Here is a 24,968-nt window from a genome sequence, read left to right as displayed (position 1 = left end):
GCTGGGTTCCCTTCTGTGTGGAGTCTACATGTCCTCCCTGTGGTCATGTGGGTTTCCTCCGAGTGCTCCGGTTTCCTCCCACATCCCAAATGCATGCTGTAGGTGGATTGGACACTCTAAATTGGCCCTAGGTTTGAGTGTGTGCATGTGTGTGCCTTCTGTGGAAGGTTGGGCACCGGGCTGGCAACTCAACACTGTAAAACTCCACTGCCAATCATGAGAGGACAAGGTGATCTGCTGTGGTGACTCCTGACTGGGAAAAGCTGAAAGAAAAAGAACAACAAAGGGTAAAGAGGGCAACCTGTCTGTTCAGACACAACTTATCAGAGAGAAACCCTCCTACTTGGACTTTTGGCTCTGATCCCTCATATATCCTTCTAATTAAACTAATTATTGTATCAGGAAATGCAAATGTTTCCATTGCCCTACTTATAAAATCCCAGATTACTCTGTTAAACACTGTCTTTGCATCAAGACCCACCAACAACAGTGGCATTTTCTTATATTCTGTTTCTCTCTGGATCATCATTTTTATATTAGTGTTTGTCTCCCCCCCCACAAAACCACATTGATCCATATCTATCAAATGTTGGCATCACCTTTGCTATTCTTTCAGCCATTATAGATATAAAGACTTTATGATTATGTTTATAAATTGGAATGGGTCTATATGTGTCTGGATCTGATGGGTCTTTACTATCCTTAGGTATTACAGCCAACACATTTTTTCCAGGATGTTGGTGGCCCCCTTACTTTTAAAATACTTTTAAACAAAACCTTCACATTCTTTATCACTTTCTTCACTCCTAGCTTCCAAACTTCCACCCGAATACCATCAGTTCCTGGAAACTTTCTTGCAGATTAATTATAATTATATATCACCATTTTTATCTTATCTCCTCCTATCTTAACTGTTAATTGTTGAGCCTCATCTACCTCTAACCTTTGCATATTTAAGTATTCCATAAATATTTCCATTAGTGCTTTTTATTTATTTTATTGATTTCTCTACTTCTCTGCTTTACACACCTTTCCATAATATTTATGAAATATTTCTAATATCTCTCTTTCTGTTGCCTAAGCAAGCCAACATTTTTGTAGTCTGGAGTTATTATTAAAAACAGTTGTTTAACAGCAATTTTTTTTTCAAAATACTTGCATATTATCAACATACTCCTTTATTTTCTCTTTAGCTTCTTGTTCTGTAAGAGTACCCTTATTCTATATTACTTTAACCTTTGTCAGCCCATTTAAATAATTCTTACTACCTAACTAAATATATTTTTATTTTATTTTTACCCACTTTTAAACTACACTTTCATTTTATCCCCATCACTAACTGTAACGTCTGGAATAAATTCTGCCTTCCTTGATAATTCCTTAGTAATTTCTACTACCCATTCCTTAAATTCTTCTCTTTCTTACAGGTAGGTGTGGAAACAACAGTACCTCATTTTTACTTCATTACCCTGCATTTTTATATTTTTATTATAGATGCATGATTTGAAAAAGTCATTGTATGAGTTTCCAAGTTCTCAATTAAATGTGTATGTTCCTGTGAAATGTAATTTGTGTCAAGTGTAGCCCAATTATTGCACCTTCGGGGATAATATGTGAATTATCTTCAAGTTCCTATAAATAAATTCATATCTTTCATACCAAATATTTTCATAAATTCTACCCTCTTTTGATATTTTTCCTTCTAGGCTCCCAAGATACATCCTCATTGTTGCAAATCAAATTCAATTCTCTACCTATAGGTAAAATTCCCTGCTGAAAGCTGATTATTTCTCCCAAACCTTTAAGCTCCATAATAGCAGTTTTAGGTGGAATATCAATACATGCCAGCATAATGCTAATCTCTTGCCAGTAGCCCTTTACTACCACACATTTGTCATTATTATCTTTTTTTTACTCTTCTATTGCTGTTGGAGCTGCTCTAGCAATTAATTAAAGTACTCCTCTTTTCCTTTTTCCTTGGTATTCTGCTGAATATCCATCTTGAAATCTTCACTTTATCAAATTCACATGCTCAGTTCTTTCCAAATGTGTCTCATGTAGCAGTATTATTTGCACTCTGCATTTCTTAATATAATTAAATATTCTTTCCTTTTTGCCTGCCCCTGTGAGACCATTCACATTCAAAGATAATATGAAAAGTGTTGCCATTATGGTAAGAATTCATTATTTCCATCTATTATATATGGCAGCTTTTTTAAATGTCTATTTCCAGCTTTTGTGATGCATACACTCACTAATATTTAGCAGAGTATTCATTTGTGCAGTTTTTTTATCATCAACATTGGAAATGGTGTCACATTTTAAAAGATTTTTTGTTTTAATAAAAGCCATAAAAAAAAAAAAAAAAAGCGCATCCTCAGAACACCTTCAGAACCTGTTAACTTAATGCAAAATCACATAACTATGTATATCTTCGAATAATGAAGCTTAATCCTCCTAATGGGAATATTTGCTCCAAACAGTTTTCCATCTCTGTCTCCCTCCATCATTTGCCTTCTATTTCACTCTTTCTGCTTGCTTCTAATATTCACTACCCTTTCATTATTTGCTCTGTCTCTCTTCTAGAGAATTCTTTACCACCCTAAGCTCACTATCCTATTGTCATTACATCTCTCTTTTATTTTACAGTAGTCACCTACACGGAAAAGTGACCTCAATTCCCCCACCCTGAATACACCTGGCTGACATTCTATCTACTTACCCTAAAAGTGATACAAGGATTGCTGTCTAGCCAATGACAGGAGGAAGCCAAAAAAAAAAAAAAAAAAGAAAAACACCATCACAAGCTATATGTATATGTCCCAACTGCTTTTTCCTCACCTGGTGTTAAAAACATTTTTTTGTCATTTTTGCAAATTAAACTAGGCTGTGTCATGCACACATATTTCTTGGCTCACTAACCTCTACCACCACCTTTCTTCCACCCCCACTGAGTATGCTTCTGTCTCCATAGTCTCTGTATCACATTGGCACCTAACTATCTTCAGGAAGGTGTGCTAAATTCTAAGACTTTGCTGCCTGTCTCCTTTCTTTTCTAAACCAAGGGTTCACTTTATACATTATCAACATCTGTCTTTACTCACCTAGTCTCTTCGCTCTAAACACTGTCCTCCTCACTGCTCAACTTAAGTGCAAGTCCCAGTGATAGTTTTTTTTTCTGAAGCATAGCAATCTTCTGCTGCTGGGTCTATCTGCTCCATTCACCCTCGCTTCACTCAGGCTGTCTCTGGCCCCTACCCTACCCCCTTCGCACGCACCCCCACTTTCTTTACATATATATTCTTACACACCACAGCCCTTCCTCCTATCCAACCAATCACCCCTCTAACTAATCTAATACCTGCTTCACTCCTATAACCATTCCCACCTATATCTTCTCCCTTACATTCTAACTACTCCCCCTTCCCCTGCTCACTAACTCTTACTTTTCATTTCTAGTCACATCCTCTCTGCTATCCTGCTTTCACTACTCTTATTCACTGCATTGACTGATCTACCTCCCTTCCCTCTCCCTACCTACTCTCTGGTCATGTGGCCACTCTATCTCTTCACCACCTTTCTCTTCTTCCTCTCTCTAACAACATTTTACCATTCATCAATCTACTATCAGTCTCCCTCACCTACTCACTCCTATACTCATAACACTCATACTATCTATTATCCACAATTAATCTCACCACCTTTCTTTTCTATTTCACCATCTGACCTCATCAAACTACATCAAACTTGTTCTAACTCATCTCTCTCCTCTGGTCAGAAATACAGATTCCTACTACCCTGAACTTACTCTCATCTTGCCTCACTTTATTTGACACTCTTATTTTGGCTGGCTACATCCACCCCAACCCAGGGCCTCCCACCTCATCCTTGCACAATATCACTACTCATAACCCTCTCCCTCACTTACCCCTTACTAACAATAATTCCCCTTCCAAATCTCTAAATATCTTCTCTGTAAATATTCCAAGTATTGTAAATAAAGTAACAGAGCTGCACTCCTGGATATCTAATATATCTCCTCACATTCTTGACCTATTAGAAACTTGGCTGAAGCCTCACATCCTTAACACAGAAATCTTACCTCCAGGTTATAACATCTTTCTCTAAGATAGAACCAGTAAATGGGGAGGAGGGGTTGCTATCCTCCTCTCTGAGCTACTTAACCTTTCCCCTCTCTCCATTTCCATTCCCTGCTTCACAACTGCTGAAATACTCATCATAAATTGTCACCTCAACATTCACAAAAAAGTTGCTATAGTCTCTATATACATTCCCCCTCGTGATAATATTCCCATCCTAGAGAACTTCCTTTCCTGGATCATTCACCATATCCATTATGAAACTATCATTCTTGGAGACACTAATATAGACTAGACTAAACTGTCCACCCATAGTCTTAACCTTCATGGTTTTCACCAACACATCTCCACCCCTACTAGAATAAACAAAAACTCCTCATCTGGACCGATCCTTACTTCAGTTCCTCACCTCTATCATAATCCAGGTATACTTCCCAACTCATTGAGTGACCACTTTCCAACCTTCATATACAGATTCACCCGACACTCTCCAAAAGACCCTACTTACAGGGTATGCTGAAACCTTACCCACTTCAACCCAGACACTTTTAACTCCAAACTATCTGGCATTAATTCGTCCTTCCTCTATCACCCCCCTGTCAGTGAGACAGGAAATTCCTTCAAGAAGATTTTCCTTGACATGCTTGATTCTATGGCTCCATTCAGAAAAATCTGAATCAAATCCAACTATACCACTTGGCTAACAAAACAAACCAGTTCAATCATGCACAAAAAAGATTCTTCCTGGAAAGCATGGGTTAAAAACAAGTCCTTCTCTTACTGCAGACATACAAATAGCTTAGAAACCTGGCTAAAAAAACATTTCAACAAAGACAAGAGAGCTATATTCCCTCTAACCAAAGTAGCCCACACAAAAATCCACAAAATTTCTGGACCACCATCAACAAGCTACTCCATCTAGGTAACCCCACTACTCCCAACCCCTTTCCAAACAACACTGCGAAACTGTTTTCCTCCTTAACAACTATTTCATAGAAACTATTCAAAACCTCACACTTAATACAAAAAACAGTGCATCTCAATAAACACCTCCACTACCCCATAATAATACTCTCCCCAATGCTTTTTCTTTCCAACCAGTCCCAAGTACTACAATTAAATCTCTCCTTAACAAACTTATACCCTGCTCCCCCTCAGCTGACCAACTATCCTCTCATTTCCTAAAAAACAGCTGCAGAATCCATTGCCTACTCTGTCTCTATTCTTATTAACTGTTCCATCTCAGAAGCAGTGGTTCTTGACATTTGGAAATCCTTCTATATTATCACTCTTCACAGAGGTGGCAACTCTATAGATCCCTCTAACTTTAGACCAATTGCTATCCTGTCCCCCATCCAAAATCTTGGAAAAATGCATCCGTGTTCAGCTACTCAAACACCTTCTCAATAACAATCTCCTCACTCCTACCAAACATGTCTTTAGATCTCATCATAGCACTTCTACTGCATTACTGTAATTTACCCAAATAATAGTTGAAGCCCGTGACAATAACCTCCTCATCTCAAGTCTTTTCCTTGATCTTTCAAAGGCCTTTGATACTGTGTTTCATTCTAAACTTCTAACTAAACTCTCAGACCTACATCTCTCTACATCCTCCATCAACTGGTTCTCTAGCTATCTCTCTGGCAGGCAGCAATCTGTCTGCTGGCAAACTGTCCTCTCTCCATTCTTCCCTGTTAATACTGGAGTTCCCCAAGGATCAATCCTGGGCCCCCTCCTGTTTAATATATTCACTAATAAACTTCACTCTGCTACTAACCTCTCTACAGTTCTACAGTATGCTGATGACTCCACCCTCATTACCTTTTCCCACAACATCCCTGCTCTACTAGCTCTCACTCAAGAAAACTTTCCCTCTGTTGAAACCTGGCTCTCTGATAACCAACTCATATTAAATACAAAAAAAAAAAAACAAAAAAAAAAAAAAACAAACTCCTTCTCTTCCTCCCTAAAACACTTGTTCAGCACAAAAACTATTTCTGTATATACTATCTCAACAACACCATTATTAAACCTGAACCCATACTAAACTACTTGGAGTTAACATTGGTGATGAATTAGAATTTGATATTCGTATTCAACTGTGTCTTCTTTCTGCATTTCCCGGTTAGGGGTCACCACAATGGAACTCCGGTCTGCTAATGATTGGCAGTTGATTTTTACATGCCGAGTTGCCAGCCCTGATGCACAACCTTCAATGAAGGTATGCCCATTCATGCATATCTCCATGCAGAAGACGCTCTAGCTGAGAATCGAACCGGACAGCGTCTTATTGTGAGGCGACAACACTACCAAGTATAAAAAAGACACAAAAGGAACTTGGACTTCTCTTTCATAACCAAAATTTCTGTCACCCTCCTCCAAACCCTCCCTCACTCAGGCCCTACTCCTATTCTGCCTTCTTTATGCTGCCCTTGTCCTTACTCATGTTCAAACATCTCTTATCACTAAACTAGAGCAAACTTACAACAAAATTGCCAGATTTGCCACCAACCTTCTTTAAAAACCTCACCACTGTCTTGCCCTTAACTCACTCCAATGTCCAGAATTTTCCAAACAACTACTTATACCCCAGCTACATATTGTACACTCTATCCTATATGAATCCTCATCCTGTCCCTCCATCCAATGTAGAATCCTTATATAACGCCCCTTGTCACCTCTGTACTGCCAGTAAACACATCCTTCAGTTATATAAACTCAACAAAAACATTGGTAAGACCCTTTACAAATACTCTGCAGCCCATGCTTGGAACTCACTCCCTGTCAACATAAAAAGCATTCAGCATAAATACCTGTTTAAGAAAGAACTTACAAGTTTTTCTCCTGATGACTTGGTCAAGCCCTTGTCAAACCCCCACTTGAACTAGTCTCCTCTGTTCTCATCTTACCTGCTTTTTCCTACCAGCTCTTTTTCCTCCTTGTACTTGCTCTATCAAACTGTATTCATAATGTACTCCTTTGTGTAATATTCTCTAAACCTTTTCATTGTTATTTGGCCTATGCTATATACGGCTATTCTCAATTTTTGGAAATTGTACTAAACTGTTATTTTACCTATGCATTCTACTACTGTGAATTTTTTTTGACTTGTACTATATTTCTGTGACTCTACTTTAATATTTTGTAAATATCATGCTTGTATTATTTTTGGAGCTTTTCTCCTCAGGTCTCTACTGAAAATGGGCCCCTGGATCTGCTGAACTAACCCAAATGTCAATCAATCAATCAATAAATAAATATATAAATAAACAGCTGCTAACACAGGCCTTAATGAACCTGGAATTGAGGTTATCCATGCTAAGTACCATGTTATTGCCTGTGTTTCTGCTGACACTAATTGGTGTATGTTCTTTTTTAGCTTTATTCCCCTCACAGATGTGAAAACAACTTGCATGCTTTCTGAAAACATATATTTTAGACTTAAAGAAACCAGTGTTCTGGCTATTTATTGTTCTATTGCAAGATGTCTCCATGAAAATGTAAAATAAAAATGTAGCTCTCTGCTGCAGACTGAAAGACAAGCTGAAACATGCATTGCTAAAGGAAAATGTTTCATTATATTCAATGTTCTCATATTTACTTGTTTCCTCTTAAAATGTTCTATTAGATTAAGCCAAGGATCATAATCCAGACATTCACCTATGCAAATGTAAGAGAAAACATATCAGGTCTGCATATGTTATGATCTGTGTACTTGTATGCCCCACCACCACCACAACAACCAAAAGATACAGCCTATCAACTTAAACATGCTTTTACCTATCGTTTCTTCTCTTTTTGCACTGCAATGCCTACATTTCTTAATACTAAGAAAGAAGAAAGAAAGAGAAAGAAAAAAAAACATTTGTTTACTTCTGTAACTTTATCACATAGAACAACTTAAAATACTTTACTATAAAATATGCAACTTATATTGTGAAAAGTTTCTTAGAAATACTGTTAATTACAGAAATTGTTTGACTTACGGTACAATTTTTCCTTCTTCCCCTCCTGTCATATCCTTACAAACATTAATGACATAAAGTGAGGTAAATGGTTTTCAGTTCTCCGCAAGTTTAACAAAGTCAGCAAAAATTCACTCTTTCCACTTTTTGTTATACAGCTATGTTTCACAATTGCAATTATGCAACTGATGATTTGCAGTCTCACATTTATTCACTAATTTACATGCTGCTGGTCTTCTTCCTTTTCATCTCCATCTCCCAGCTGCAGATTCCTGTTTAATTCCAATGTACTCCCAATTCTTCTTGTCAACTCCTGTGCTTTACTCTGTCTGTCAAGCATTTTCCTCTGGTACAGTGGAAAAAGTTTCACTGGCAAAGTCTCTCTGTGTGCTTTATTATCAGCAGAATGAGAAGCAGCCTCTCCTTCTGCTTGCTTGGTCACTTTTTTTGGGACAAACTTTGTAATTCTTGCTTGGGCCACTTTTGCATGAAAAAAATTACTTTGTTCCTCCAGGAAAAAAATATTATGAAGACAGCTGATACAGCACTTGAATCTCACACCTGTCTCTCAGCATTCCTTGATTACTGGAATAAATGTATTTCTATTCTGCCTACTGTACAGTGAATAATAATTTTCTATAAACACTCTACTGTCTCCAATTTTTAATACTTTGCCCTTTTGTCACAGTTTTGTCAGGATCATCTTTTTCTACACATAGGTTTGAATGCTTACTAATGCATGTCTGGGCTGGTTTGTTACGGACAGATTCAGATCATATGCATGGTATACCCTTTCAATTAACAGTTCCTACTGTGGGATACCACTCCAGTTGCTTATTTGCACCTTCATACATTCCATTTTCTTGGAATCCCAGCTTTTGAGTTTCTCTGGTACAGCAGAAAATCTTAGATATTCCCTATGTGCTCTGTCCTCTAATTCTACTATTTTTAAAACATCTCTTCTTGAGCAGTCTCATACTCAGCCAGCCTTTTCTTCATTTTGACCTTGGAATTTTGGTTTTATCAGTTTATCTGTTTAAAGCTTCATCATTTTCCCAGCCTTTTGTTATTTGAGTTGATATACTCCTTCAGTGTTTCATTTATTTTAATCAACTCTGAGCATATTTGACTTATTTTTCCCCTCTAGATTACTGGAAATCATGTCTTACACCGAAGCTAGAGCTTGAACTGTTTTGCTGAACAGCTGCAGAATTTTTCACAGTCAGTGTTTTCTCTTCACCCTTTCCAGTTAATTTTCTTTTAGGCACTCTTAGTTTCTTCTTTGCTATCATCTAGGCATTGTACTTATTACCTAGCAACTACATTTACTAAAACTGACAGATTTCCTGGCTCTTGTGCTTCAATTTATTTTTCACATTGGGAGACATGAAGTTAAGCTGTTGATCAGTGTGCAGCCATCTTGTAAAAGCAAAAAAATTATTTGAACATTCTCTTGGAATCCCAGCTTGTATAAGAGATCTCTCACCCAAGTGAGGTATTCCTGACACCTGAAAAAGACTCTGCAAAGATAAGTAGGTCATCCAAATGTATAAAAATGCAGTTACCTTGCAGACTTCAAAGAGATATAACTGGAGCTAGACACTTTGTGAACACACTTGGTGCAGTGAATAGTCCAAAGGATATGGCAGAGAACTGATAATATGACACAGACACACAAAATCCTAAGAAACACCTGAAGCCTAGATGAATATGGATGTGTTGGATGGATGTGATGCTAACCATCTTTTAAATCTAGTGTTACCAGGAAAGTTGAATGAGGAAGAAAAGGTTGTGAAGTGACAGCATTTTGAACTTTGGCACTATCACAAACAGGTTTAGGAATAAAAGATCTAGAACTGGTGTCCAAGTATTTTGTTTTTTTGGCACTAAAAACATCCTTGAATAAAAACATTTGCTCACCTGGGAAGGATGAATGGGTTCTATTACTCTCTGGGACAGTATATGATGAAGGACATGTGAAAAAAAGAGTATTGTCTAGTGGATGAGGGATTGCCCTCAGGAAAAGAGGAAATTCCTCCACTGCCATCTGTAACCTTGATGAATGATCTTCAGAACCCATTTGTCTGAAACTATCTGTTGCTAAAGAGAAAAGATGAGATTCAAACTTTCTGGTAAAAGGGTCTCCCAAGGTGTGTGGGAGTGTGGGGGGCAAGGTCCCTTAATTAGTCATTCTAACTTTTGGACTGTCCCTAGTTTTGGGTGGTTCCAGAATTCTTTTTTGACCCCCCCCCCCCAGTTATTTCTTCAAATGTCTGTCTCCCTAAATTTTGTTGATATGGTTTATTTATTTATTTATTTTTGTCAAAACTAGATGAACAGTTAGAGAATCCCTTAGAAAATTTGAAAAAGGAGGGTTTAAAAATCTTAGAAATTCTCTTTATCAGCTTACTCCTTTCATTTCACTTTTTGATCACTTCTGCAACAGAGCATCTAAAAACTAAATCACTATCCAAAGGAGAATTTATTATCACATTTTAACAATGCAGCCAGGCAAACTCTCTGAAACCGGTCGAAGAAGTATTGACTAAGTCATTCACACACTCTAAACAATGAGTAGTGATGTACAACAGAAGAAACTAAATTATTTAAAGTAGATTTTCCTCACATGAAGAAACTGCAGACAAAACATTATTCATACTTTTACAATTAGTCCAAACAAAATTTAACATATTGACCTGACAATTTAAAATTCTGAAAATCAGAATTGCATAAACATATACTTTTTCACCATACGTATCAATAATCTTCCCATCCTTATCAGAAAGAGCAGGATTGGAATTACCAATGTGTAGCAGCAGTAAAAATAACTAAAGCTGTAGCAGATGGGTCAGATTTGAGAAGATTGTATAAAAATTTAAAAGACTTAGGAAATGTATACATCCTATCTGCCTTTTTAGGGCAGTTGGCTGAATATCAGGGGGAAATTGCAGGCAGTAACACACACACATGACTCCAAAGTTGACAGAAATGTGGGAATAGGTAAAGGTTCTAGAAATTTCTTCTGTAACAGCTCATAGTATTTTTTTCTGATGGACTGAGAAACCTCAGTGTTTTATTCTCCCACTGAAAATGCTGGCACATTTAGGAAATAGTCTCAGTGAAAGAGAAACCCCCTAAGAGGAACCAGAAACGGAACTCTCCTTAGAGTCTGAAATCTTAGGAGAAAATCTTGTATCCACCACTTCATCTTCCTGTCGAGATTCAGAGTCTTGAACCTCTCCTGGTAAAGAGTTTTCTCTCTTTGTTTAACCAAAGATTAGATTACAAGAAGCATCAATAGCCTGAATTAAACCCTGAGCCAGATCCAGTAAAGTACTCCTGCCCAAAGAAATTTGAACAGGAGAAGTAGATACATGTTTAGTGTTCTGTTTCTTTTTGACAGGAAAAGTGGGACCAATACTGATATTAATGGCAGCAGCAGCAACAAAATTCCTCAGGGATAGGCACAGCATTCTGATAAAATGGGGAAGCCTTCCCTGTTCCCTCTCCCAGGACCAAAAAGAGGGGCTCTCACTTTCCCACTGAGGGGATTTCTAACAGCTACAGAGAATGTGGTTAATCTCCAGTCCATAGTGGCTGCATGTGCTACACCAGAGGTATCTGGGGTAAAATATGAATAGTCTGAGGTAGAACTAATGGCCACAGCTGAATCACACACTTGTCGCTGAGATAAGTTGCTATCCTGCTGTGGTGGCAAAGGCTGTATGGTTAAATTTTTCTTTTTGTGGCTTGAAGAAGGACCAACAGTGGGACCAGCAGTTGGTCAAGCCAAAAATGGTGCCTCTTTCTCCAGAAAAACAAGTAGCAAAAGGCAGTAAAAATGTAAAGTTTTTAAAAGTAAATTTTTTCACAGAAAAACACTGTAAAAAGCATTTTACAACACTCAGTTATACACAAAATGTAAAATAAACACTATTTATCCACTGGAAAAAAAGTGTTTTACTATTTTTAAATACTCAAAAAAAAACTTTTAAACTGACAGGCGATAAGATGGCTCTCATTTAAAAGTACGGTACAGTCACATGACATTTCATTAAAACACAGACTCCTGGCTTTAAAATAACTTTTCTGAACAGGAAAGTGTTTTCAAATAAAGCATTTTAAATGCAAAGTTTTCTCCCCAAAAGGAACTTATCTGTCCAGCAATAGAACAGAACAATCCAATGGTTGATCCTCAAAAGCATCAGAGGAGTGCACCCTTTTGTGGCAAGAAAGTTCTGAAGAGCTTACTGCCCCATATCTTTTTTAGTCATATCAGTTCAAGCTGACTGACAGTTTCAGTGTGTGGAAGGTGCCCTGAAGCTTTGGAAGCTGGTCAGCTGTTACATCCCTGGCAGAATGTAACCCATATAGCTAAGCCTACTGCAGCAGTATCAATATAATTAATACTTGGGGTCTATACTGAATCAGCGAATGCTTAAAAAAGCGAATGCTGATTCATCGACCCTATTTCAGCGAATGCTGAAAATGCCGAACACCCAGAACAGCAATTTTTTTTCTCAGGGAAAAAAAATTGCTGGACCAGTTTCGGGAGTTTGCCATTTCCTCTACTGCGGTGCGATCTCAGAGTTGGTATATTTAAGTAGGGGTGTGTGGAGGGCACAGCTCCCCTCATTTTTTTTTTTTTTTTTTTTTTTGCAGAGCAGCGATTTTTTTCCCTGGGAAAAAAATTGCTGTTCCGAGTGTTCGGCATTTTTAGCATTCGCTGAACTAGGGTCGATGAATAAGCATTCGCTTATTTAATATAGACCCAATACTTGTTACCACAAAATAGTGCTGTGCTGCTCATAATGTGTGTTCCATCTGATATAGAATGCATAGTGCAATGTCACAGCTCCACCCTGAAAACTACTATTTTTAGGAATAATTTTAAAAATTGAAGTTTGCTATAAATTCTGATATAACATGTCACGAATCCACAGTTATATGTTATTCTCTCTCTGTAAATGCTACAAAATGCTGTTTCTTGCATTACTTGCTTTATGCTGCAGCTCTGCCCCAGTAGCACTATGTTGCTTGCAATGTGTGTGCCATTTTTTTTCTGTAAAGTACAATATTAATGTCACACCATGAAGATTTATATCAATCTCCACCACAATATGCTATCTAGTCAAAACAGTTCTTGCTGTAGTTACCAAACCATTCTCTACAGTTGGTCATTAAGGCTAAACTTGTAATACTTAGTAAGTGAATGTTCACACTGACACATACTTGTTATTCTTTCTATCACATCTGTTTTATATTTACCAAATTATTTACTTCAGTATGATTGTTATTCACTGTAAGTGTTTCTAATACTATAGGCTTAGTTGTGGCTTGGTTTAAATTGCTGATTTATTCTGTTACTGTTTACTGTAGAGTGAGCATTTCACTACAAGTTGCATAATGTGGGTCTCTGCTTTCAGTCTACACTGATCCACTGGTTCACCGTTTTATTGGATATTTACTCTTATCAACCATTTTATTCCAATACTTGCTGTTAAGGATGTGAAAAGGCTGAATAACCTGCTCATCAGTGTAGTCCTTAGCAGATGAACATTGCACATTTGTTATATTTTATTACTGCATCTACATTATTTGTCTGACTCTTGTGTTTGCTCCTGAGAGGTCATTTGCCGTACTTTAAGATGAAGGAATCTTTTGAGCAACTGTAGATATTATGACTTTTTATGATGCAGGAGGATTTATATTTTCAGGATTTTTACTTTGTGACTTGTCAGATGTTTGATGCTGGTGACATCATAATCTTGATTGACTTTATTGGGAGGTAGTAGTCTGCTTTGCTGAATATACCTATGAATATTTTAAGCTGGTTTATGTTTTAATGTACACTGTGGTATACATGGCTCTAACACTGGTATTTGAGAAACTTTGGAGATGGGGACTTGGGGAGTCTTGTTTTTTTATGTGATTTTACAGTTTTATTCTGCTTTATTTCAGTCCTCAAAGAAGAATGCTGTTCTTTGTAAATTACCTATATGTCATTATTTATTTTCCATTATAGTACCTGCATTTGTATATACTATTTTTAAATTAGTTGGCTTTTTCCTTGCTCCTAAATTACTGCTATTTACTGGTAAGTGGTTAGTTTAAATTAGTCTCAATGTTTGTCCTTTCTGTATGAATAGTGCTCATATCTCTCAATCTGGAAACATCAAAAATCTGGACAAAGGCCCATGAAAAATAGGTACAAGTCTGTATGCTGATTAACATAAAATTTGCATACATAAATATGTGACTCCCACCCACTCCAATGGGATTATGGGATACCAACTTTCAAATGCAAACTGAAGAACAGACAACCAAAATATGGCCCCAATCCAGACTCTGTAGTAAATGGTAACTATTTTTTTAAATGTGTAGCAATGATATTCACTGAGAAGGCAGAAGATGATGAACCTTAGGATTTTGGTTTTGGTGACTTGCAGTATGTGGGTTTTTTGGTAAAAGCAGGGCATTTAATGGTAGGCAATATTCTAATCTTAGCAAAAAAAATATTATAGTTTGCTAGGACCTCCAAAAGTCATGCTCCATGGCCTACTGATCAATGGCATAGCTTGCGTTTGTGATGCCCAGGGCTGACTTTGAGTTTGCCACCCTTTCCCCCTCACAAGATCATGGTCGAATGGGGTCCCCCATTCAAAGCCCTCTCCCCTGCAGCCATTCCAATGTCCCATAATTTGGCTATTTCCCCCTATTTACCATAAACATTGTAATGTGCATACCACTTTACTTCTATGATGATTTGGATTTCATTTAAAACTTTCATTTTACATTTTGTAGCACAGACACTAATTGACATCTGCTAAACAAAGCAATACAGTCTCACAATGAAAATAGACTTAGCATTAAAACTTCTCTGCCCTTGAAACTCGCATTCATTGAAACAGCACTGAAACCCACATTCAAAGAAAATGCATCTGGCCAGTGGTGGATAAAGGTTACCTTTGGGCTGTTTTCAAATCATATGCCCCTTGCACATGAAACATATATGTGTTATTTGATGCACATTCCTGATTGTATTAAATTGCATTCCTTATATGATACAGCACACTTGTTATAGTGTGTTTTAAATTTATTGTTTTGAACATTTTCTAGTAAGCAATGATACAAAATGCATGAATCAATAAATGACAAAACTCCCCAATTCAGAACATTTCCATCATAAAAGTATACTCAGACTTCAACAATCCACCAGTATCAATAAATATGCACAATCGCTGCAGAAGTAAAAGTCAACTAAATAATTCCACATTAAAGAGATCTGTAAGATCTGTAACTAATGAAGTCGCTGCTGCTAGCAAACAACTTAATATTTCATTGTTTCATCTACAAATAAAGTGCATGTTGCCCTTAAGGAATAAATTGCCTGTTACATAAAAAACATGATAAGCTAGTAATATTGCAATAGGGAATGGAAGGCAAACTGATAACAGGTTCATAGTCACTAGGTATCTCCACCAAGGAGGACATTCTCAGGACTGCAGCATCCACTCCCTTTAAAAGTACAACACACTACAGTATCAGCAATCCATCTACATAATGTGGGAGTAGAACCCACAGGCAATTGCATCAAAAGCAACTGTTCTACCTGTTGTGCTACTAACAACACTAAACAGCTCAGCAATAAGCAGCACTAACTTCTCTCCCTCTGAAGAGCTATGCAGCACAAAAAATCTGGAAAAAGCCAACATTTATTGTGGGGGCAAAAGCTCAGAACCAGGGACACATTTTAAGAATTGCTTGTATAATCTTAGAAAAGTTGCTAGAATAAAATGTTTTGTGTTACCATGCATTTCCTGAAAGATAGGAAAACTGAAACTTAAATGGCTACCATTATTTAGTAAATTCAGGTCTCACTGATTTGCCAGTGAACTACACATTTTAAGAGGAGCAGACCAAACATATGAGCCAAACATTCCAGACATATGGTTAACTCCTTGAATCACAAGTGGTGGTGGTATAGGTAGAGAATTTAGGCTTTGGCTACTTGTACCTAAGATACAGGATTTGAGTTTGAGTAACTCTAACCAGCAGATATACCTAACTGGGGCATTCACACACAAAGTAAAAGCACAGTTTACAAGCACACACACTCTTAGAAAGTATTCCTGCCGCTTAAGTTAAGCACAGTTTCTGGCTGCTGTGATGATGCCTGGCACAGTTATTACAAGTAATCACACCATTTCAAAAGTATTAGCTGCAGCTGTTAAGTAGAAATCACACACAAATGCCTGTCATTAAAAGAACATAGTGTTTATACCTGCAGGAGGAGTCAGGGGATGAAAGATATGTTGTGCACTGCCTGAACACAGACCATCCTGCAGAAGCTGTCATCATGCACACCCTGCACGTGATGACACCAGGAGTAAAAAATTAGAAAAAAAAAAAACGGAAATTTGGAAATTAAACAGACCACATGGGAATTTGTGGCACCCCTATATTTTGCCCTCAATATTTACCAAGAATTTTGTTACAGTAGAGAGGTATGATACTGCTGTAGTCTCTTCCTCTTTCTGTGCTGCTGCTACCTTAAAATGTATGATTATACAAACTTTTATCTTATCATAATGAGTGTCTGCTACTTGGGGGATCTCCTTGTTGATCTCTGCTTGTTTGGCTGTCATATCCTTTGACTTTCATCTTTGACTTTTGAAAACTGGGTATTGTTATGAATTATAGTTAGGGAATTAAGATCTTGGTGACTGTGAACCCTGAGTTGGGTGCTATGCTAAAATTAGGGTTATTAGATACTGCCTGATAAGAGAAACTGCAGTACCTTAGCAGATGAATTTTAATCACTGACCTTTAAGCAGGAACTGCCCCTCCCCCATGTCCTTTGAGTCTTGGAAATTCCAGCACCTTTTGGTATGACTTTGTTGCAGAATAAACAATCATTTTCTCATGGTGGATCATCCATCCAACTGCTTTGGAGCCTTTCTGCAAGAGTTCTCTTTCCTTATTTCCTCATATGTTTAGTACATCAGTGTCCTAGATGTCTGGTCTTGATTGACTAATGCCTGAGCTGATGAGAAACCAAATTAACTCACCACCAAAATGGTTTGTCTTTTAGAGAGCTTTGGCTTCATCCAGGAACTTTCCATTACCTTCCTTAAAATGTGGACACTATTTGGATCTAGCCTTGTAGATGATATTTATGGACAGTAACCTGGTGGTAGATTCTGACAGTTGGGATTACCAATACCTGAGTCTCTATAAACTTGTATTTTCACCAGCAGCACCCTTACACAGAGTAGAAAACTACACCACCTGATTATTTTGTTGACCTTGTCCACATCATGCAGTTAACAGTGAACAATGTAACAAGAATGCCCAACCCCTTGAAGAAGTGGACACAACAGGCAGCAGAGCAAGCACCTTCCAGATAGACACAATAACATATTCAGTAAAAGCATGAGCACCTACCTACATAGTCTGAAAGTGCAGTCTACAAGACGTCACAACCAAGCAATCAGAGGAACCAGGCAGCTTTAAGCCATAAATATCCACACCACTGCTGTTCCATCTGATACAAATGAATGAACAACAACTTAATAGCAACAAAAATACTATGTCATATAGGGCTGAAGGAACCTGTGATGTCCGACAGCTGCTGACTGGAAAGAGATAGGAAATATTAGCTATATCTGCTCCCAGAAAAGGGGAGCTGACTGACACAGAGGGTATATTTCTTATGAGGGAGATGACTCTGACTAAACATAAGGTGCTGTGTGTGTGTGTTAGTTATCATAATAAGGTAGGTCATAGGATCATAGGAAGTTACTAGACTATTGGTCTGAGACCCTTATAAGCCTAGCCAAGAGTTTAGCCCATGTTTAGACAAATCAGCACCCGATGTCCTATATCCAGGGGAATCCCAGGATGTATTTTCTATTTCCCATCCAGTCATCCAGTTATCAGGCTAAAAAAAAAAAAAAAAGGGTACTCAAAGAGGAGAGGAGTCTATTCCACAGATGGGGATGTCTCTCAGGACAGGGGTTCCTCTCTACCCTAATCCATTTTATGTGACAAACCAGGCTGAAGCCATCCCACAGGTTGTTGGTTACTTGTTGTTAGCAGAGATGCACAGCAGTTGCACAGTCCAGGGTCCCATGATCACTGTATGCAGATTGAGAAAGTGGAGAAATTTCAGAGAACTGAGTAGAGTATGAAACTATAGAGACTTTTTTTTGTCTAGCTTGTTAGTATGGTGTATTTTTTGAGGTTGGTGATTCTCTTGAGAGATCTCCTCTGCTGTCTCTCCAGCTGCTGCATGATCTTTGCAGAATTGGGTATTAAATCATGCATTGCACTCAATAATGGGACTTACAAGGAAGAAATGGTGTGGGTGACTGATCCCTCCTATAGATACTAGGGTGGGCTATGGGGTGGGCCCATAAGATGGAAATCCATACAATGGAAACAACATGAACATGGTGGTCAAAATCATCCAAATCTCTGATCAATTTAATGCTTCAAATTATGAGTTATAATGTGATAATTTTGTGGATGATGACTGAGACCAAAGGGGATGATGAAAGATCTTTTAAGGGATTGGTTTTCAGCTTTGGTATTCAGCTTGAGACCTTGTTTGTTGTTTTTGTGGGAGAGTTTGGCTGAGACCCCCATAGAATTGATGACAGCACCTGCATGAATCCATTGCAATCATCTGCAAACTGCATCAGCCATAGTTTGGCCTGCACCTCCTGCAATATGCCCCCAAATAACCCAGGCCCTAAGGCCCTAAGACTGAGGGCATCATGACTCATCATGAAAGAGGGCATGAAAGAGAGTATAAAAGAAAGTAAGAGGTTACAATTAAAGTATATTAATGAAGTTTAGCATGAACCACTTAGCAGCACAAATATGCAACAGCTGCACAAGCAACAGTATTATGTACAATTATAGTAATTATGGCACATTATAATTAGAGCACTCAGAATAGGAGTTAAGAAGAGACTATGCAAGAAGAAATGACAGATAATGTCCAAATGGAAAGTCACAGCAAAACATGCTGAGAGAAGTATGTATGTTATTAGAAATCAGTTATATTCAATTTAAGATTAAATTTTATATCATTGTTTTTATTTTTTTTGTTGTTTTTATTTTACTATTTTTTTTATGTATATATTATATATATATATATATATATATATATATATACATAGATCATATATATATATATATATACACACACACACACACACACACACACACACACACACACACACACACACACACACACACACACACTCACACACACACACAACACCACACACACACACACACTTTTTACTTCTTTTCAGGGGGGGGATACATTGGGGGGGTTAAAATTTTTATTTTTCCACACAATATTGGAGTTTTGGATTGGTAATTTCTAATTTGTGGTGTGGTGGGGTGGACAGAGCCCAGTAACATAGTAAAAAGAAACATAGTAAAAGGTTGTCTGGTATGTGGTGTGGATATTTTGGTGATTTGTAGTGTTTTGTGTGAGATGTAGATGTTATATATATATATATATATATATATATATATATATATATATATATATATATATATATATATATATATATATATATATATATATATATATATATATATATATATGCCCCACTGGGCATTCAGAATAGCAAACAGTCCCTAACATTGGCCAACAAGGTAAATGATACCTAAGTTTGTAGCCTTCTGAGGCTGCCTGATTTGATTGCACTTGTGATCTGTATCCTATCTCCATTCTGATATATTTCCTCCTGTATGTGACTTTTCCCATTCACCATTCATTGTCCAACCCTTCCAATCACCATTTTTGGATACTTTGCTTCTATTTATCCAAACACTGCCCGGTCAGTCATATGACTGTCTACTGTCTCATCTGTCTGAGTTTGTATTTCTTTGCAGGTCTCATTTTGCTGTCTTCTTTCTGTATCCCATCCATAGCCTTTTGTGAATACCTTTCTCTCCTACTCTTCTATCCTCTGTTTACTTCCTACTCTATGATTATCTTTATGTGTTTCTCTCTGCTTGATCTTCTCATCCATCCTATTTACCTATCTACCTTACTTTCTTTTATGTTGTATGAAGACAGTCATGGCACTTTAATGTGCTCAACCATTCTGGTTTACCTGATAGCTGACATGTTGCTTGTCTTATATCAAACAAGTTTGCCCTGTGTTAGTGTGCATTAACTCAGACACCCTAGCATGCATTTCTTGTGAGTACATCACATCGGTCACACATACTCCTGCTTTGGTCGACCTGTCAGGAAATTTAGCACTAGTGGGTCTCTAATTAGCACAATGCTTCTCCTTATTGATGTGGTCCTTGAGTCTAACTGTTGGTGCATTTCAGTGCTTAGCATGTGTCTAATTAGCTATGCAGATCATTGGACAGTCACTCCCTCAAATACAGATAGTGATGCACAGGTTTGCAGTGTTTATCTATAAATCCCAGAGGAACTCTTATTAGTCAAAATATGAAGTTCTTTGTTACATGCAACTACTTAATTTTAAACCTTGAAGATTAATTATAACTCAAATAACACTGTTATTTGTGTTCTGAAACATAAAAAAATATAAAACGTGGCTAACTTCATGCATGATTGTAGACTCCAATAACCAGCAGTCATCCATGGTAGGGAAAAAAACACCAACTCACAAAAGTGCAAAATGCCAAAAACTTTATTCCAATTGCAGCATACCAGTTTCTGCTAAACACGCCTTCTTCAGTGCTTAATTATCTAGACAGTGTAACATCCCTTAAATAACATCCCAACACTGATTGGTGGATTACAAAAAATCATTTAGACCTGGAGAAAAAAGTGCACCCAACCTAATAATCCAACCCTTCTCTTTTTTATTCAAAATACTATGTCATCCTCCCTTGTAGCTTCTATTTAACACAAATTTATCTATGATTGTAAATTGAAATCTCACTGTTTTATGATGTATAGTATGTTTGAACAAAGCATTTGACACTCTGGCACATCTGATGGCACTCAGATGTTCCGAAATTCTGAGTTTTAATGGACGTGAGGTCTGTCCCACATAGAAAGCTGAACAGCTGCATGTTGCCAAGTATATAACCCAATCTGTGTTACAGTTCGCAAAAATGTTTAATTGGTATATCCTTGGGGCATTACAAGATGAAAAACATTCAGTCTTGGAGATATATTTACAAAACCTGCAGTGACCACAAGGCTGGCAACCCTTAATCAAGGTGCCCCCAAGGTCAACTGACATGAAGACTGATTACTAATGTCACCCCTTTTAAAATGACTAAACCACCCTCCCAACATTTTTCCTCTTCTAAAAGAAAAATGACATCTGCCTGATAATATAGTTTTAACCTGTCATCCAACAAAAGAATGTTCCAATCTTTTGAACAAGCTCCATAAAAAAGCCAATGTTGCTCCCAAAATTAGTTGTAAACTTTAGAGGCCCTCTTACACCATTCTTAGTTCTATATTTTAATAATTGCACCTTATCAACACTTTTTATCGACTCACAAATCCCCATAATATTAGCTTATTTGTATCCCCTATTACATAACCTCCTGACCATATCTTTTGCCTCGTTGTTCTTCTGATTAATATATAACACATAGCAGTTTGCAATTTGTTTGAATAAGAACAAAGTCCAACTATGCCCCCTGGCTTACCAAAAATACCTGGCAACTAATAAAAAGAGAGATAAGGCATGGGAAACATGTCAGCAAAACAAAACCAGCCAACATAGGCAAAATTTCCTGGAGCTAAGAAACAAGTAAAAAAAAGCAAATAAGAATTGACAAGTGAAACCACTACTCTGACGTACAGGTCAAACACAAAACAAATCCTCAAAACGTTTGGGCAGCCATAAATAAAAGACTACAGCCTGGGAAAACAATCACCCCTCCCCCTAATATTGACACCTCCATTAGCAAACACCGCAACACAATTTATTGATTACTTTACCAACTCCATTCAAAATCTGATTAATACCACCTCTTCTATAACTCAAACAAACCCCCAAAACACCAACCGTTGACCAAAACAGTTACTCCCTACAACCAGTCCCAATTAATACAATATATAAATATTTGACAAATCTAAAGCCCACTGCCCTAGCAGCTGATAGACTCCCAGGTGAATTCCTCAAGATTGCTGCCAAAGCAATCGCTTATCCTGTATCCATACTAATAAACAGGTCAATAACTGAACCACATATCTCCCCCTGGAAAATCTCTCATATAATACCAATACACAAAGGTGGCAGTTCTACTGACTTAGCTAACTACCATCCAATTGCCATACTATCCCCCTTTCCAAAATCCTTGAGAAATGTGTTCACTTTCAAATACTAAACTACTTACTAACTAATGATCTCCTAGCTGAAACACAACACAGGTTATGCCCAAACCATAGTACCACTACTGCCCTTATTAGTTTCTCCAATACTGTGAATCAACAATGAAACAAAGGTGATCTTGACATGGTTTCCCATTCCAAACTGCTAACCATACTCTCAGAACTCAAACTTCACAACTCCACACCATCATGGTTCAAAGATTATCTCTCAAACTGTCAACAAGCCATTAAATGGGAAAACACCCTATCTCCCTTCTCCCTGTAAACTTAGGTGTTCTACAGGGATCCATCCTTGGACCCCTTCGCTTCACCATATTCACCAACAACCTACATAAGGCCACCCTCCATGCCAAACTGGTCTAATATGCTGATGATTCTACCCTAATATGACCCATCACTCCAACAATTGCAACAAATCACCCAAGAATCATTTTCAGCAATAAAAAAATGGCTTTCTTACTCACAACTAATACTTAACCCTACAAAACTCCAGCTAATGTTATTCCACCCCTCTAAGGCTACTGACCCAATTCCATTATTTAAAATAACATCCTTCTACAATACCCCATCACACCCATTTCCCAAGCAAAACTATTAGGAGTAATCATAGATCACAATATGAAATCTGACAAACATGTAGCATAAACCATCACACAGGTTCACAAAAAGCTAGGTACCCTCTGTAGATGCAAAAAATACCTAACCTCTGAAAGTAAAGTCATCATTGCAAGATCCCACCTACTCTCCACACTATTGTACAACTCTGTAGTACTAACCAATCTAAATGAAGGTGACCTAAATAAACTAACTATATGCTATAACAAAATAGCAAAATTTGCCACTGACTCACAGTATAGATCCCATCATTGTCAATCCTTTAAAAAAACTTTCCTGGCTAGAATTACCAAACCTACTAACTTTCAATCAGCTTACTTTGGCCCATCAAATCCTCTATCACCCCAAGAAAATTCTAACCCTACAGGGACTACTACACTACTATGCCAGCAATAGTTCAGTAAGAAGTACCAACAAATCACTGGTTGAAATTACTAAAAGCAAATATAACTCTGCGGACTCTCTCTATGCTACTGCTGTCACAAAGAAATGGAATAAACGTCTTCTAGAAATCCGGTCACTTGAAAACACACATGACTTTAACAACCTTCTTATGTTACATGTATCCAGCTCGTGGATTTGCTCATGTACTAACCCTGGGTAAAACCTACCAACCCTCTTACACACACCTACTCTCTCTCATCTAACCTATCTCTTTCAGCACTACTAGACCATAAATGCAGACGGTATGCCTATTACTAATATTAGTGCTGCATACTCTTACAGCTTACTGTGCATCACTGTGTGCCTACTGATGCCACCATCATATATACTCACCACTGAGCACAGAGACTGGACTATATTTAGCAAATGTATAAACCAGTCAAGAGCCTCAACACTATTTTTACTAAATGTATGATCTTAACTATTTGCATACATCCATCTAACTACAAAATGTTGTCCAAAAGATCTCATATTGTCTGTAGTACTCTGCATTATTATTGTGTTCTAGTATATGTAACCTCGACTTACTGACTATTTTATCACTGTATTTTATTGCTATAATTACTATGCATTTTATTATGGTATGTTATTACTGTATGGAGCCTTTCTCCCTGGCCCTCCACTTAAAATGGGCAACCCCCCCCAGCTGGACATTTTCCTGGTAAACAAATATAAAATAAATAAATATTTATCACATTCAGTAAATATAAAACCATTAATGGCATGCTATTCATAGGTTATAATTTTTATAGGTGTAAGAGAGTTCCTGCCATTAACACAAAATATAGTTAACTGGCCCCTTTTATTTTTATTTAAATGTATGTCGACATATTTTTTGTTTGTTACAAGCATTTGTCACAAATTTTACCACAAGTCTAGGCTGCTCAAATCAAGATCTGGATCAACTTCTGGACATAATTTCATGACATTACAACCTCTCTACTAGGGTAACAAAACATTTAGAATCTTTAGAATTAGTTTCATTTCCAACATTTTATTTTTATCATGCTAACACTCGGGATCTAACCAAAATGTGATCACGTGCTTTAAGTCAGAAAATTGTCATCTTCCCATTTTGTTATGAGGGAATGTCTAGCTATGAAACTTTTGAGAATGTATCTTTGAAATAACAGTATATTTTTTGCAAGTTATACTCTATATCAAATGATGTTTTCACCAGTTGTTGTGCAGGTTTGCACTAGGTGCCATGTGCACAACTGATTACCACTTTGTTCAATAATACACTTCCTGAATAGCCTAAGGTCTCAGGTGAGGTTTGCTCCCTGTTTGGAGGAGGTGTGCAGGGTGAAGCCTTCCATACAAAGCAATTATTCTGTTATGTGTGATGTGCTTGGAATATTTGTTTGGGTCTATGTTTGTGTGCTGGTTTAGTGTTCTGAGTTTAACTGATGTGCTTGTTTAGGTTTTGCTGATGTGCTTATGTGTTTGGTTCTAGTAGTATGCATGTCTCCGGCA

The sequence above is a fragment of the Protopterus annectens genome, chromosome 3.part0, assembly GCF_019279795.1.
Source record: "Protopterus annectens isolate FY-2018-M chromosome 3.part0, PAN1.0, whole genome shotgun sequence".
Lineage (NCBI taxonomy): Eukaryota > Metazoa > Chordata > Ceratodontiformes > Protopteridae > Protopterus > Protopterus annectens.
The sequence above is the reverse complement of the archived record's forward strand: the minus strand, read 5'-3'. Positions refer to the sequence as shown.